Genomic DNA, 15,847 nt, shown 5'->3' with positions numbered 1-15,847 from the left:
CACTCCGCGCGTGTCAGAAGCGAACAAAGAAAGTTGGGGGACGGGAGGGAGGAGGGGACGAGAGAGAGTTGCAAGCCCACCTCCTCCAAGAGGAGAAAAAGAGGAGAGAGACCCGCGCGCCCCCTGCCCAAAGCCCCCCCCCCCCGGACGGGGTGGTGGGGAAGGGTCTCCGCTGGCGCCGCGGGGAAAGAAGCTACCTGGGGCGGCGGAGTCCCGGGTTGAGTCGAGGGGGTCTTCTTTTGTTCCGAAGCGCCGAGCCGGGCGGGAGAGAAATAAGTTAAGAAGAGGGGAAAGGTACTCCCCCCGTCCGCTGGGGGCAGGGGGAGGGTCTTGCAGCTGAGGAAGGGGTGCTGGGGGGGGCGAGGAAAAAGGAGCAGCTGCATTCTTCAGCCAAAAGTTTTCAGGAGAGAAAGAGGAGGGGGTCGGGGGGGGGGGTTGAACTCCTTCCTCGCTGCTCTTCGAAGGTCTCCATCCAAGCCATCTGCTGCCCTGCCCCCCCCCACGCCTGCCTCCCCACCACCCACCGCAGCCCTCTGCCGTGGGTGGCAGCGGGCACAAAAAAGGGGGAAATTAATAACACGACTTGTGGACTTCAAAAGGCGACACCCCACCCCACCCCCCCGCGCGCGCCTTGCTGAGAGGAAGGGAAGGGGGTTTTTTGGAGGGGGGGGACTGGCAGGAAGGGAGATCAAAGGGGGCAGGAGGGAGAGAAGGCAGCCGTCCCCCCCCCACCGTCAACCCCACAGACCTCTCTTTGCAAATAGGGGAGGGGAGGGGGGGCACAGACCAGTTCGCTTGGGGAGCCCTAAAGGGAAAAGCAGGTTCATGCCTGGGGGTGTCAGCCTCCCAGGGCTCTTCAGCCTCAAAGGAGGGCCAATCAGCTAGAAAGGTGATGGATCCTGGTGGCTCCCCTTCTCCATAAAACACAGAGTGGATCCTGAGAGTGGATCCCTTCAGGCAGGGCTCCGCTTTCTTGCTGGCCCGACTGGGACTCAGTTTCCCTCCCCGCAAGCTTAGAGGTGGGGGGGAATTTGGGGACCCCCCTCCTTTCTCACGAGAGTCTGGAGGCACAGCTAGCCCCGAGTTGGGGGGATAATCTTCTGGCCTAAGACCCTCTCGGTTAGACTACCGCAATGCATTGTCTGTGGGGCAGCCCTTGGAGGCGGTTGGGAGACTTCCAGTGTGTGTGTTGTGTGTGTGTGTGTGTGTGTGTGTGTGTGTGTGTAAAGTGATTTGGCTGTGATAATGGAATGGAATGAATGGAACAGAACAGAACTAAACTAAACTAAACTAAACTAAACTAACTAAACTAACTAAACTAACTAAACTAACTAAACTAACTAAACTAACTAAACTAAACTAAATAAACAAACTAAACTAAACTAAATAAACTAAATAAACTAAACTAAACTAACTAAACTAACTAAACTAAACTAAACAAACTAAACAAAACTAAACTAACTAAACTAAATAAACTAAATAAACTAAACAAACTAAACAAACTAAACAAACTAAACAAACTAAACTAAAATAAACTAAATAAACTAAATAAACTAAATAAACTAAACTAACAAACTAAACTAAATAAACTAAACTAAAATAAAATAAACTAACTAAACTAACTAACTAAACTAACTAAACTAACTAAACTAACTAAACTAAACAAACTAAACAAACTAAACAAAACTAAACAAGCTAAACTAAATGGAAGAAATAGAGCGGAGCAGAGAGAAATAGAACAGAACAGAACAGAACAAAATGGAGCAGAGCGGAGTGGAGCGGAACAAAACAAAGCGGAACAAAGTTGAGCAGAGCAGAATGGAGTGGAACAGAACGGCATTAGAAAGAACGGAACAGAACAGGGTCAGAGGAGATTTGGTCACAGGCAGAGGGGTTTCAGGCCCACAGGAGCCCCCCCCCCCCCGCTCTCACTCTCCCTAGAGGCGTTTTGGGGAAACAGATCTCCCTCCTCCGCCCTGCATTCTTGTGGAACTGAAAGCAAAGGGATCAAGCCACGTTTCTCCTTTTTGCCGGGAAGGGAGAGGCAACCGGGAGGCCACAAACAGCCATGGCAAGAAAGCCCCCTTTGGGTTGGGTTGAGTGTTGGGATATGTGCAGGGAGGCCCAGGGGTTAAAGTCGTGGAACCGGCTCGCTCCACCCCCTCCCCAGAGGAGACCAGGCAGCTGTGAGGTGGGGGGGGGTAACGAAGCCCCCCTCTTCTTGACTGGCGGAAAGGGGTCACCTGAAGGTCAGTTGGAGATGGACATCCTCCAGGGGTCCCCATGGCTGCAGATTGGGAGGAGTCACCCACCCTCCCTCCCTCCCTCCCGCTCTGGGGAAATGCCTGATAGTTTTCTCGCATGGGGAAGAGGGCTGGACTAGATGACCTTGGAGGCCCCTTCGCACCCTACGATTCCACAAATTAAGGAATTACCTCTTCATAAAACCTTAGTAAGGTCATACTTGCTCATCACCTTACAAGATGTGGAGACTTTGGAAAAAGCGCGGGGAAGAGCAACTAAGACGATTAAAGGTCTGGAGACTAAAAGATTGAAAAATAAGCAGGAATTGGGGACTAGAGAAAAGAAGGACTGAGGGGGGGGGAGACATGATAGCAGTTGCTCCAGTATTTGAGGGGCTGCCCCAAAGAAGAGGGAGTCAAGCTATTCTCCAAAGCCCCTGAAGGCAGGAACAAGAAACAACGGATGGAAACTAATCCAGGAGAGAAGGAACCTGGAACTGAGGAGAGATTTCCTAACAGTGAGGACCAGCGGAACTACTTGCCACCTGGAGGTGTGTGTGTTCCATCACTGGAGGTTTTCAAGAAGAGATTGGGCAGCCACTTGTCTGAAATGGGATAGAGTTTCCTGCCTAAGCAGGGGGTTGGACTAGATGACCTCCAAAGTCCCTTCCATCTCTGTTATCCCGTTATTCAAGAATTAGCAATAGCAGTTAGACTTATATACCGCTTCATAGGGCTTTCAACCCTCTCTAAGTGGTTTACAGAGTCAGCATATCGCCCCCACAGTCTGGGTCCTCATTTCACCCAGATAGATAGATAGATAGATAGATAGATAGATAGATAGATAGATAGATAGATAGATAGATAGATAGATAGATAGCAATAGCAGTTAGACTTATATACCGCTTCATAGGGCTTTCAGCCCTCTCTAAGCGGTTTACAGAGTCAGCATATCACCCCCACAGTCTGGGTCCTCATTTCACCCAGATAGATAGATAGATAGATAGATAGATAGATAGATAGATAGATAGATAGATAGATAGATAGATAGATAGATAGATAGATAGATAGATAGCAATAGCAGTTAGACTTATATACCACTTCATGGGGCTTTCAGCCCTCTCTAAGCGGTTTACAGAGTCAGCATATCGCCCCCACAGTCTGGGTCCTCATTTCACCCAGATAAATAGATAGATAGATAAATAGATAGATAGATAGATAGATAGATAGATAGATAGATAGCAATAGCAGTTAGACTTATATACCACTTCATGGGGCTTTCAGCCCTCTCTAAGCGGTTTACAGAGTCAGCATATCGCCCCCCACAGTCTGGGTCCTCATTTCACCCACCTCGGAAGGATGGAAGGCTGAGTCAACCTTGAGCCGGTGAGATTAGAACCGCTGAAATGCAGATAACAGTTATAACTATTTAACTATATAACTAATAACTATTGCTATTCAAGAATTAAATAAGAAGAGATTGGGCAGCCGCTTGTCTGAAATGGGATAGAGCTTCCTGCCTAAGCAGGGGGCTGGACTAGAAGATCTCCGAGGTCCCTTCCGGCTGTGTTCTGATCGGATCATGTCTTATCTCTGCTGTGGTTCTCCACGGCTGGGGTGCAGGAATCTTGCAAACATTTTAATCTAAACCCTGGTGGGCTGCAGATGTTTTATTCCCCCAGCCCAAATAGATTCTCCGTGTACGTGGACAGAGGCGAGATTAGATCAACAAATAAATAGAGTGACGGAGGGGGTTTATTTATAACCGGCCATGTTTGCCACCCAGAAATGTGGATTCGCTTCCTGGAAAAATAAATGAAATTTCTTAGCTGACCCCCAGGGTCTCTGGAGCCAAGAGCCTTCCCGAAATGCCAAATTCCAGCTATTAAGTGGAGGGTTTTATCCTACAACTATTGTATTTTACCCTACTCTCATTTTAAATTTTTGTTTGGCATTTTATGGGTAATATCTGTTTGAACCTGTATGTTGATATGGCAGATAGGCTAATCTATTTGTATAAAAGCCAAGTACCACTCATTCGTCACAAAATCTCCACAAAAGTAAAGCCTACAAATTTGAAATTTTTTGAAACGACCATCAGAACATTAGTACTTCTTATATAGTAATTAACACGCTCTGATGCTAAGGAGTTCTACTCCCCCTCCCCACCTGAAAAGAACCCTGTTCCAACTGCCAGTTGCCTCACATTCCATTACCTCAGTTCAAACTGGCAGACGTTCCACTCTTTCCCTCAGGAGCAGTCAGGAGCTCCTTACAGTACTAAACGTCGATACCTCACCAAAATGTCTATGCCTCCCGCTTATGGAACTGCTTCCAGACTCAAGGCGGTGGGAGCGATATTCCCTTACGTGTTTCAATCACCGACCATCACTGAGCCAACGGATTGTGAACGGAATTTCTCCTGCGTAGCCCAATCACATAACTTTGACGCAAAGCACAGGTATCCAGCTAAATATACACACACATACACACACACACATATATAAGTCAAGGAGTGCAGGACAATAAAGATTACAGGCAGTCCTCGACTTACAACAGCTCATTTTAGTGACCGAAGTGACAACGGCAATGAAAAAAGTGACTTACAACCATTTTTCACACTTACGACCGTTGCTGCGTCTCCGTGGTCAGGTGATCAAAATCCAGATGCTTAGCAACTGAATCCATATTCGTACTTATGACGGTCACAGCGTCCCAGGTTCACACAATCCCCCTTTTTGTGACCCTCTGACAAGCCAAGCCCACGGGGGAAGACCGATTCGCTTAACGACCATGGGACTAACTTATCAACAGCAGCGATTCGATTAACAATGTTGGCAGGAGAGGTCGTAAAATGGAACAGAACTCACTTAACGAAGGTTTTGCTTAGCGACAGGAATTTGGGGCTCAATTATGGCCGTATGTTGAGGAGAACTTGTACATCTATCAGCACCGGGCTTTTCTGCCCAGTTGTGTCCGGAGGTGTAGTATGTCACAACTCAAGAGCGTGATCATGTTATTGTCCAGCTCGACTCCTGGAGGCTTGGCGGGGAAGGGGGCTGCATGGGCTTTTGATTCACAGCCTGGGCTGTGGCCGCAGGATTTCCTAGAGATGCCCCTTCCAAGGATTCCATTCCAAGATTTCCTGGTGGTGCTTAGTCCACTCCATCCAAGGATTTCCTGGGGGTGCCCCATCCAAGGATCCGATATAAGGGAAGGGAGGGAGGGAGGGAAAAGGAGGAAGGAAGGAGAGAGGGAGGAAGGGAGGAAAGAAAGAGGGAGATTAAGGAAGGAAGGAAAAGGATGAGGGGAGGGAGGAAGAAATAGGAAGGGAGGGAGGAGACGGAGGGAGATGAAGGGAGGAAAGGAGACAGGGGAAGGAAGGAAATAGGAATGAGAGGAAGGAAGGGAGAGAGGGAGTAAGGGGAAGGAAGCAGGGAAGGAAGGAGACAGATGAAGGGAGGAAGGAAGGAGGGAGATTAAGGAAGGGAATGGGAATGAGAGGAAGGAAGGAAATAGGGAGAGGATGAGGGGAGGGAGGGAGGAAGAAACAGGAAGGGAGGGAGGGAGATGAAGGGAGGAAAAGAGAGAGAGGAAGAAAGGTTGGAGGGAGATGAAGGGAGGGAGGAAGAAACAGGAAGGAAGGAAGGAAGGAAGGAAGGGAGAAAGTAAGAGGGAGGGAGGGAAGGGGAAAAAGGAGGAAGGAAGGCGTGAAGGAAAGAAGGAAGAAGAATGAAGGAAGGAAACAGCCTGGGAATGAATCCGAATCGTTTTATTTCACGCAGAGGAAGAACATAAATGTGGTCGGGTGACTTTTGCGATGATCTTGGACGATCTTCCCCCAGGAAGATTTCCCCAGCCAGCTGTCCCGCCACGGGATGGAAGGAGGACCCCAAGAGTCTCTCCAGCCCAGCTGCTCTGCCAGGAGGGTGGGGACAACCCTGCCATGCCCACTGCCCCTCAGCAAGGAGCCCCCCGACCAGCCTGCCCCCCCCCCCACTTCCTTTTGCCTTCCAGGAATCTGCAGGGAAGGAAGCCGCAGGGAAACTGTTTCCATCTGAGCAGGAAAGAGCCAGGCTCACAAGCGTCCCTCCCTCCAAAAAACCCCATCTTCGGGGAGGGGGTCACTTTCTCCTTCTTCTCATGACTCCCCCCCCTTTCCTCCTTCTCTGCCCTTGGCTTGGCGGGATCTGCCCATCCAGTCTGGCGCCAGGTCAAGGGGGGGAGGGGGCAGAGACTGAATTCCCACGGAGGGAAAACATAAACAGATAAACAAACCAGGGATTTTTGAAGAGGCCAATTGCACACAGGGAGTCCTCGACGTCGGACCATCATGGAGCTTGACGTTTCCGTCGCTGAGCGAGACGTTTGTTCCGTGAGTTTCGCGGCCTTTTGGAGACCTTTCCTGAGGCGGGTCTTCAGTGAATCACTGCCGTGGTTAAGTTGGTAACCAGGTTGTTAAGCGAATCCGGGTTCCCTGCGGACTTTGATTGTCAGAAGGTCGCAAAAGGAAGAGGAGAGAAGAGGGGAGAGAAGAGAGGAAAGGAGAGAATACAGTAGAAGAGAGGAGAGGAGAGAGGAGAGGAGAGAATACAGTAGAAGAGAAGAGAGAAGAGAAGGGAGGAGAAAAGAGAGGAGAGAATACAGTAGAAGAGGAGAGAGGAGAGGAGAGAATACAGTAGAAGAGGAGAAGAGAGAAGAGAGGAGAGGAGAGAATACAGTAGAAGAGAGAAGAGAAGAGAGGAGAGAGGAGAGGAGAGAATACAGTAGAAGAGGAGAAGAGAGAAGAGAGGAGAAAAGAGAGGAGAGAATACAGTAAAAGAGAAAAGAGAAGAGAGGAGAGGAGAGAATACAGTAGAAGAGGAGAAGAGAGAAGAGAAAAGATAAGGAAAGAGAGGAGAGGAGAGAATACAGTAGAAGAGAAGAGAGAAGAGAGGAGAGAATACAGTAGAAGAGGAGAGAAGAGAAGAGACAAGAGAGGAGAGGAGAGAATACAGTAGAAGAGGAGAGAATATAGCAATAGCAGTAGACTTATATACCGCTTCATAGGCCTTTCAGGCCTCTCTAAGCGGTTTACAGAGAGTCAGCATATTGCCCCCAACAATCTGGGTCCTCATTTTACCCACCTCGGAAGGATGGAAGGCTGAGTCAACCCTGAGCCGGTGAGATTTGAACCGCTGACCTGCTGATCTAGCAGTAGCCTGCAGTGATGCATTTAACCACTGCGCCACCTTGGCTCTTGAAGAAGAGAAGAGAAGAGAAGAAGAATGCAAAAAAGGATCAAATAGAATAGAATAGAAATACAATAGCAGATTTGGAAGGGACCTTGGAGGTCTTCTAGTCCAACCCCCTGCCTAGGCAGGGAACCCTATACCGTTTCAGACAAATGGCTCTCCAGCATCTTCTTAAAGACTTCCAGTGTTGGGGCATTCGCAACTTCTGGAGGCAACTTCTGTTCCACTGATTCATTGTTCTCACTGTCAGGAAGAGATCCTATGATCCCGGGACTTGGCAACTGTCATAAATACAAGTCAGTGGGGAAGCATCTGAAAGGAAGGCGGAAGGAAGGAAGGAAGGAAGGAAGGAAGGAAGGAAGGAAGGAAGGAAGGAAGGAAGGAAGGAAGGAAGGAAGGAAGGAAGGAAGGGTTATGTATCAAATATATGTAGTTGTGTTAACTGTCTTAAAATGAAACTAAGCCTTCAATGGCTCCAAATGTTCTGGAGGGAAATTCAGGACATTTATATTTGGGCAGTTTTTTTCTAGTTCTACGACTGGTTAAGGCCCTGATGTCGTGATGGAGAACCCATGGCAAGCGTGCCACCTGTGCCATATTTGCTGGCACGCGAGCTATCAGTTCTACTGATTTTCCACCTTCCGGAGGGCAGGGAGAGGCCATTTTCGCCCTTCCCAGGCTTCAGGAGGCTGGGGAGGGCGAAAACTCCTGCCCCTGCGCATGGGGAGGAGGTTCAGGTTTGCATGCGCAGGTGGACTGGGTGCATTGGATTGTGGATGTGGGCATGCACGCACACATGTGATAGAATGCGCCCCAACAATTTTGGCAGGCCTTTACAAAAAAGGTTCACCATCTCTGGCCTAGAGTAGAAATCCGGTGCATTTGCCTGCAGTTCCGTTTTTGAGTCCATAAAAACTGTTGCAGCCAAGCTGATCCGTTTTGTTGCCTCCTGAAGCCCACTCCAGGTTAAAAACCTCCTCCACAGACCTGGGTCTTCTCATCACACGTGCAAAGTAGATCAACAGATCCTGTTCACTGTTGCCTTGAGGGACTCTGGGTCGACTGGCTCCAGGATTGATCCATCAGGTTCTTCTTTGGTCTCCCCGCAGTCTTCCCCAACACCCAAAGTCCAAAGGCATCTGTCCCAGGCAATCCTAAACTGCATTCCCAGAGGGATTCAATCAAGGTCAACGCCACTCCAGAAAGCCTTAGGAGAAGGCCACACCTGGAATACGGCATTCGGTTTTGGTCACCACGAATTACAAAAAAAATGCTGAGACTTTGGAAAAAGAATCAAAACAATCAAAAGCCTGGAAACTAAAACATCGGAAGAATGGCTGCAGGAACCGGGCGTGGCTAGTTTAGTGAAGAGAAGGACCAGGGGAGACAGGAGAGCAGCCTTCCAATATTGGAAAGGCTACCAGAAAGGAAGGGTTCCACCACAAAACCGCGGTAGACAATTGCGCGCTCGACAAAAGCGTGTACGTGACGTCATCACAGCGTGACGAAAACATCGCGCTGTGAGCGGTAAATTTAAAATTAAAGCGAAAACTTTACCCTAACCCCCCCCCCAAACCTAACCCTAAACCTAACGCTAAACCTAAACCTAAACCTAAACCTAACCCTTACCTTTATGTGAATCGGCTTGCTTTAATTTTATTTTAATTTTAATTTTATTTATTTTTTAATTTTTTTCGTCACGCTGCTGATGACGTCAGGTACGCGGTTTCGTTGAGTGCGGTTTTGTCGACCGCGGTTTTGACGGGTCACGGAAAGGAAGGGGGCGGAGGCAGTGGTGGGATTCAGCCGGTTCGCACCTATTCGGGAGAACCAGTTGGTAACTTTCTAAGCAGTTGGGAGAACCGGTTGTTGGAAGAAATCTCCTTTTGTTTTTCCCACTTTCCAGGGCTAATCCTGTAAGGAAGGCAGGAAGGGAACATTCTGGTGTTGTTTCTTTATTGCCCTGCTTACAGTTAACCCTGATTCCATTGTCACAGCTAAGGCGAACCACCCATTGATGTGAGTGGCGTTGAGTTGACCACGCCCACCCACTCACATGACCACCAAGCCCCACCTACCCAGATGGTCATTAGGGCAGAGAACCGGTTGTTCAATTATTTGAATCCCACCACCGGGTGGGGGGTCAAGCTATTTTCCAAAGCCCCTGAAGGCCAGAGAAGGAATAAGGGATGGAAACTGACCAAGGAGAGAGATTCAACCTGGAAATAAGGAGGGATTTCCTTAACAGTGAGAACAACCAACCCATAGAAGAGAAGTCGTGGGAGCTTCATCCCTGGAAGCTTTCAAGAAGAGGCTGGACTGCCATGTTGCAGAAAATGACAGGCTTTAGACTTCTCGGGATGCAAGGAGGAGTTTATTGGCAGCCAGGTTCAGAAAGCTAGCCGATGGCTAGCACTGCAAGTTCTGAACAACCTTCATTACCAAAGCAGGCATTCTTATACGTTCTCAAAGGAAACACTTAACTCATTTCTTGTTGGTTACCTTGAGGAAAAAGCCTTATAAGGCCTTGTATTCCATCTCTCAGGCTGGGGGGTGAAATTTTATGCCCCTCAGACAGGGTCCGCAATTTGGGAGTCCTCCTGGACCCACAGCTGACTTTAGAACATCATCTGTCAGCTGTGACCAGGGGGGCATTTGCCCAGGTTCACCTGGTGCACCAATTGCGACCCTACCTGAACCGGGAAGCCCTCAGAACAGTCACTCACGCCCTTGTGACCTCAAGACTGGACTACTGTAATGGGCTCTACATGGGGCAGCCCTTGAAGAGCATTCGGAGACTACAGCTTGTCCAGAATGCGGCCGCGCGAGCGATTGTGGGTGCACAATCGGTACACCCACGTAACACCTATCCTCCGCGAGCTGCACTGGCTGCCTATTGGTCTCCGGATACGCTTCAAGGTGCTAGTCGTCACTTATAAAGCCCTACATAGTATTGGACCTGAGTAGTTGAGAGACCGCCTGCTGTCAATCACCTCCCAAAGACCCATTAGATCCCACAGATTAGGCCTCCTCCGAATTCCATCAGCTAGTCAATGTCGACTGTCGACCCCCCGGGGGAGGGCCTTTTCTGTGGCTGCTCCAGCCCTCTGGAATGATCTCCCCGTGGAGATTCGGACCCTCACTACCCTTCAGGCTTTCTGCAAAGCCGTTAAGACCTGGCTGTTCCGGCAGGCCTGGGGCTGATGAGTTCCCAGCCCCACTCGAATTGCTGATTGTTGTGCAGTTTTTAATTTGTCTTTGTATCTTGTCTGTCTCGTTTGTTTTTGTATTGCCCCCTTCCCCATGTGTTTGTTCGCCGGCCTGAGTCCCCCCCGGGAATAGGGCGGCATACAAGTATAATAAATACAAATACAAATATATATTGTCTTACTTCTCCTTTTGTCTTGGGACACAGGTACGGACGACGTGTCTCTATACGAACTTTAGCTGAACCTTGTGGTTTTGGGCTTTTGACATAGTGACGTTTGCTGGGACATGTGGTGGTTGAAGGCTGATGACATTTCCCTGTCCCTTTAAGCAAGCTTCTAACTGTCCCTTCTATGCCACGTCTTTGTTTTTATATTTTTAATCCACATTTTATTCTACTTTATCCACCTGTCTGAAATGGTGTAGGGTCTCCTGCTTAGGCAGGTGGTTGGATTTCAAAAATTTTTGAGACCTCTTCTGTAGGTGTGGCCTGCTTTCCGGGTCCACTGGTGGAACCTCTTCTAAGCGGTTCGGTAGATTTGACGGACCGGTTCTAATGAACCGGTAGGAACCGGTAGGAACCCACCTCTGGACTAGATGGCCTCCAAGGTCCCTTCCAACTCTTGTTCTTCTGTTCTGTTCTTCCTCTCCTGCTTCTTCCAAATCCCACTTCCGCTTCCCTGGCGGGGTGGTGGGGGGCAGAGAGAATCATATAACTTGCAGAATTCCGATCTTTTTTAAATAGACCCTCCAGACCTGGGATCTGAGTCTCTTTCTCAAGACTTTCATGGCTGCTCTAACCCAGTGGTGGGTCTGGAGAGCATTTGGGGATGGGGTTTCTTTTGTTGGTGATGGAAGAAGTTAGAAAGGCAAGTCCAGACGGTTGATTTGAGAGCTTGGCCTGCCCTCTAGTGGCCAGATGGCGGGGTTGCCTTAAAACCCACAGGCGGCTCCTTCATTTCCCCGGTGCGTCTCTTCCCCTCCATTTAAATTTCCCATCATTCCCTGGTTGAGGATCCTTCTGGGGCTCTGTGGGATGTTTCCATGCTGGCTGATCTAGGCCCGGCTCCTGTTCTCCTGCCCCGGAGACTCTTCCTCTCCCTTGGGTTCCTATCCAAGTGAACGGGGGGGCTCCGATTGTCAAAAAAACCACGTAGGTTTTTAAATTTATATTGCAACATTTGCAACACTTTCTCCTCTTCCATCTTCTCTTTTTCTATCTCCCTCTTTTACTTCTCCTCCTCCATCTCCTCCATCTTCTCTTTCTCCTTCTTCTCTCTCTCCTCCTTCGTCTTCCCCTCCATCTTCTCCTTCATCCTATCCTTCTTCTCCTTCTCTTCCATCTCCTCCTCCTCCATCTTCTCTTTCTCCTTCTTCTCCCTCTACTTCATCTTCTCATTCTCCTCCTCCTCCTCCATCTCCTCCTTCCTCTCCCTTCTCAATCTTTTCCTCAATCTTTTCCTTCACCATTTTCTCTTTCCTTCTTCTCCATCTTCGTCTCCTGTATCTTCATCTTCCCCATCTTCTTCTTCATCCTCCCCTTCTTCTCCTTCTCTTCCATCTCCTCCTCCATCTTCTCTTTCTCCTTCTTCTCCCTCTACTTCTTCTTCTCATTCTTCTCCTCCATCTCCTCCTACTCCCTCCTTCCTCTCCCTTCTTTTTCCTTCTCAATCTTTTCCTCCATCTTCTCCTTCTCCATTTTCTTTTTCCTTCTTTTCCATCTTCTTTTCCTGTATCTTCATCTTCCCCTCCATCTTCTCCTTCTTCATCTTCTCCTTCTCTTCCATCTCCTCCTCCATCTTCTCTTTCTCCTTCTCCCTCAACTTCATCTTCTCATCCTTCTTCTCCATCTCCTTCTTCTTCTCTATTTCTCTCTCCTTCTCCATCTTCTCCTTCCTCTCTCTTCTTTTTCCTTCTTCTCCATCTCCTCCTCCTCTTCTCCTTCTTCTCCATTTTCTCTTTCCTTCTTCTCCATCTTCTCCTGTATCTTCTCCTCTTCATCTCCCCTTCCATCTTCTCCTCCTTCATCCTCTCCTTCTTCTCCTCCTCCTTCTCTTCATTGCATCCTCCATCTTCTCCTTCTCCTTCTTTCTGCCTTCTTCATTTTCCCTTCCATCTTTTCTATCTCCATCTTCTCCTTCTTCATCTCCTCCTCCTCTCCCCCTTTTCCATTTTCTTTGCCTTTGTTCTATTCCCACAGCCACCATCCTGGGAAGTGAGCTAGGTCAAGAATTTAGGATTCTTGGAGGCTCGATGGATCCTTTCTGAACTATGGGAAGAACATCTTCTTAGCAGTAACAGCTGTACAGCTATGATGGAATTACAGGCTCAGCCAAGCAATGGCTCCCTCTTCCCTCAAGTTCTACAAACAAGGTGCCTTTAATTTAGACTCCTGTCTTGAGCATGGGGTTGGACTGGATGGCCTCACGGAACCCTTCCAACTCCAGGATGCGGAGAAGGCTTGAGCTCAATTTGTTCTGCGCTGGTAAAACCAGCACTTTGAAGTTTTGATCTAATCCTAATTCAGTTTTGGTCACCATGATGCAAAAAAGATGTTGAGACTCTAGAAAAAGGGAGCAGAGAAGAAAAAGAAAGATGATTAGGGGCAATGTTGTTGTTGTTGTTGTTGTTGTTGTTGTTAGTTATGAAGTTGTGTCCGACCCATCGTGACCCCATGAACAACGTTCCTCCAGACCTTCCTGTCTTCTACCATCCTCTGGAGTCCATTGAAGCTCATTGTCAGGGTCCCAAATAGCATCCAAAATTAAATCACAGTCCGAGGCAAAGGATTCCTCAAAGTCCCAGTTTATGAAGAGAGCCATGTTGGCACATCTGGGAAAACCCGAATCTGAAAGCTTCCTGGTTTTCCCCACCCAGTTGGAAGTTCAAGATCTCCCCCCCCTCACACCCACAAGTCCATCCCATGGTCCAATCTCCCACTGCCACACTGGCAGCTTCCACCCATCCAGTTCCGGTCAGGTGCAGAGGCGCAGAGACAAAGGATGACCTTGGCTTTCTAGAAAGAATGTTGTTATGGCTACATGGCATCTAACTCCGTACAATCCCATTTTCCCACCATAGAAAATGCACAGTAGAATAATAGAAAGTGTTGCAGGCCAAAAGACCGACTGCTTCGGGAAGTCCATCCAGCCTCCTCCTTCCCTGCTGTCCCCTCCTTCTTCTTCTGCCCTCCATCGTTCCCAGCATGAGGCTCTTCTCCAGGGAGTCCTTCCTTCTCATCAGGTGGCCAAAGCCTTTGAGTTCAGCCTTCTAAAGAGCCGTCAGGGTGGATCTCCTCTAGGACTGACCGGTTGGATGGCCTTGCAGTCCAAGGGACTCAATGCAGGAGTCTTCCTCTCCAGCCCCAGAGTTCAAAGGCCTCCATTCTTTGGCTTCCTTCCTTCTCATGAGGTGGCCAAAGCATTTGAGTTTCCTCTTCAGGATCTGGCCTCCTAAAGAGCAGCCAGGGTTGATCTCCTCTAGGACTGACCGGTTGGATGGCCTTGCAGTCCAAGGGACTCAATGCAGGAGTCTTCTTCTCCAGCACCAGAGTTCAAGGGCCTCCATTCTTTGGCCCTCAGCCTTCCTTGTGGTCCATCTTCCACAGCCATCCATTGCAACTGGGGAAACCATAAGCCTTGACCATATGCACTTTTGATTGGCAGGGTGATGTCTCTGCTTTTTAGTCTGCTGTCTAGATTTGCCATCAGGGACAGTGGTGGGATTCAAATAATTTAACAACGGGTTCTCTGCCCTAATGACTAGCTGGGTAGGCGTGACCAGCTGGTCATGTGACTCGGTGGGCATGACCAGGTGGTCATATGATGGAGTGGGCGTGGCCAACTCAACATCACTCATCACACCCAGCCCCGCCTCCCGGACACTCTCGCTTTCCCCAGGAATAGGAATAGGAATAGGAATAAGTTTATTTATAGGCCGCCCTTTTCCCTGAGGGGACTCAGGGCGGCTAACAACTTATAGGGAGGGGATACAAACAGTAACATATAACATAACACATAATTAAAAAATAAACAACATTCATTCAACATTCGGGTGGGGGCGGATCAAATCTTTACCCCCAGGCCTGGCGGGATAGCCAGCTCTTGAGGGCTGCGCGGAAGGTCTGAAGGGTGGTGAGGGTACGAATCTCCACGGGGAGATCGTTCCAGAGGGTCGGAGCTGCTACTGAAAAGGCTCTCCTCCGCGTAGTGGCTAGCCGGCACTGGCTGGCAGATGCCACTCGGAGGAGGCCTAATCTATGAGATCTAATCGGTCTCGAGGAGGTAATCGGCAGGAGGCGGTCTCTCAAGTACGCAGATCCACTACCATGGAGGGCTTTATGGGTGGTAAGTAGCACCTTGAAGCGCACCCGGAGATCAACAGGTAGCCAGTGCAGCTTGCGGAGGATGGGTGTTATGTGGGCGAACCGCGGTGCGCCCACAATCACTCGCGCGGCCGCATTCTGGACTAGCTGAAGTCGCCGGATGCTCTTCAAGGGCAGCCCCATGTAGAGCACGTTGCAGTATCCCCAGGCCTGGGTCCTATACGCAACACCTCCAGGAATGAAAGGGTTAAATTCACACACCCCTGAAAGGATGGGGGGGAAGCCCCGCTGAGGATTCTGCTCCCATCCCCAAGGAAAGGAAGATGTTGGAGGCTGAGCCTTATTAGAAAGCAATATATTTGTGTTGTAACAGTCAACATTTCACACCTGAGGTGGCAGCAGAGGGAATAAATCCCACTGACTCCTCAGAAGGAATTTACAATTAAAGCCCATTTGCACCCCAAAAATAATAAATGTAGCAGAAGGAGAAGGGTTGACAACACTTCTGGGCAGGCAGTTCTGAAAGAGACTAAGCTAAAGTTGGATTAACCCCTTCCTTCCTTCCTTCCTTCCTTCCCTCATTCCCTCCCTCCCTTCCTCCCTCCCTCCCTCCCTCCCTTCCCTCCCTCCTTCCCTCCTTCCTTCTCCACTCCCATTTCTTTCCTTCCTTCTCTCCTTCCTTTCTTCATTCCTTCCAGGTTGCTTCTCTCCTTGATTAGTTTCCATCCATTGCTTCAAAATTCTGCCCTCTGGTACCTTGGAGAATAGCTTGACTCCCTCTTCTTTGTGGCAGCCCCTGAGATATCGGAAGATGCTATCATGTCTCCCCTGGTCCTTCT

The sequence above is a fragment of the Thamnophis elegans genome, chromosome 1, assembly GCF_009769535.1.
Source record: "Thamnophis elegans isolate rThaEle1 chromosome 1, rThaEle1.pri, whole genome shotgun sequence".
Lineage (NCBI taxonomy): Eukaryota > Metazoa > Chordata > Lepidosauria > Squamata > Colubridae > Thamnophis > Thamnophis elegans.
The sequence above is the reverse complement of the archived record's forward strand: the minus strand, read 5'-3'. Positions refer to the sequence as shown.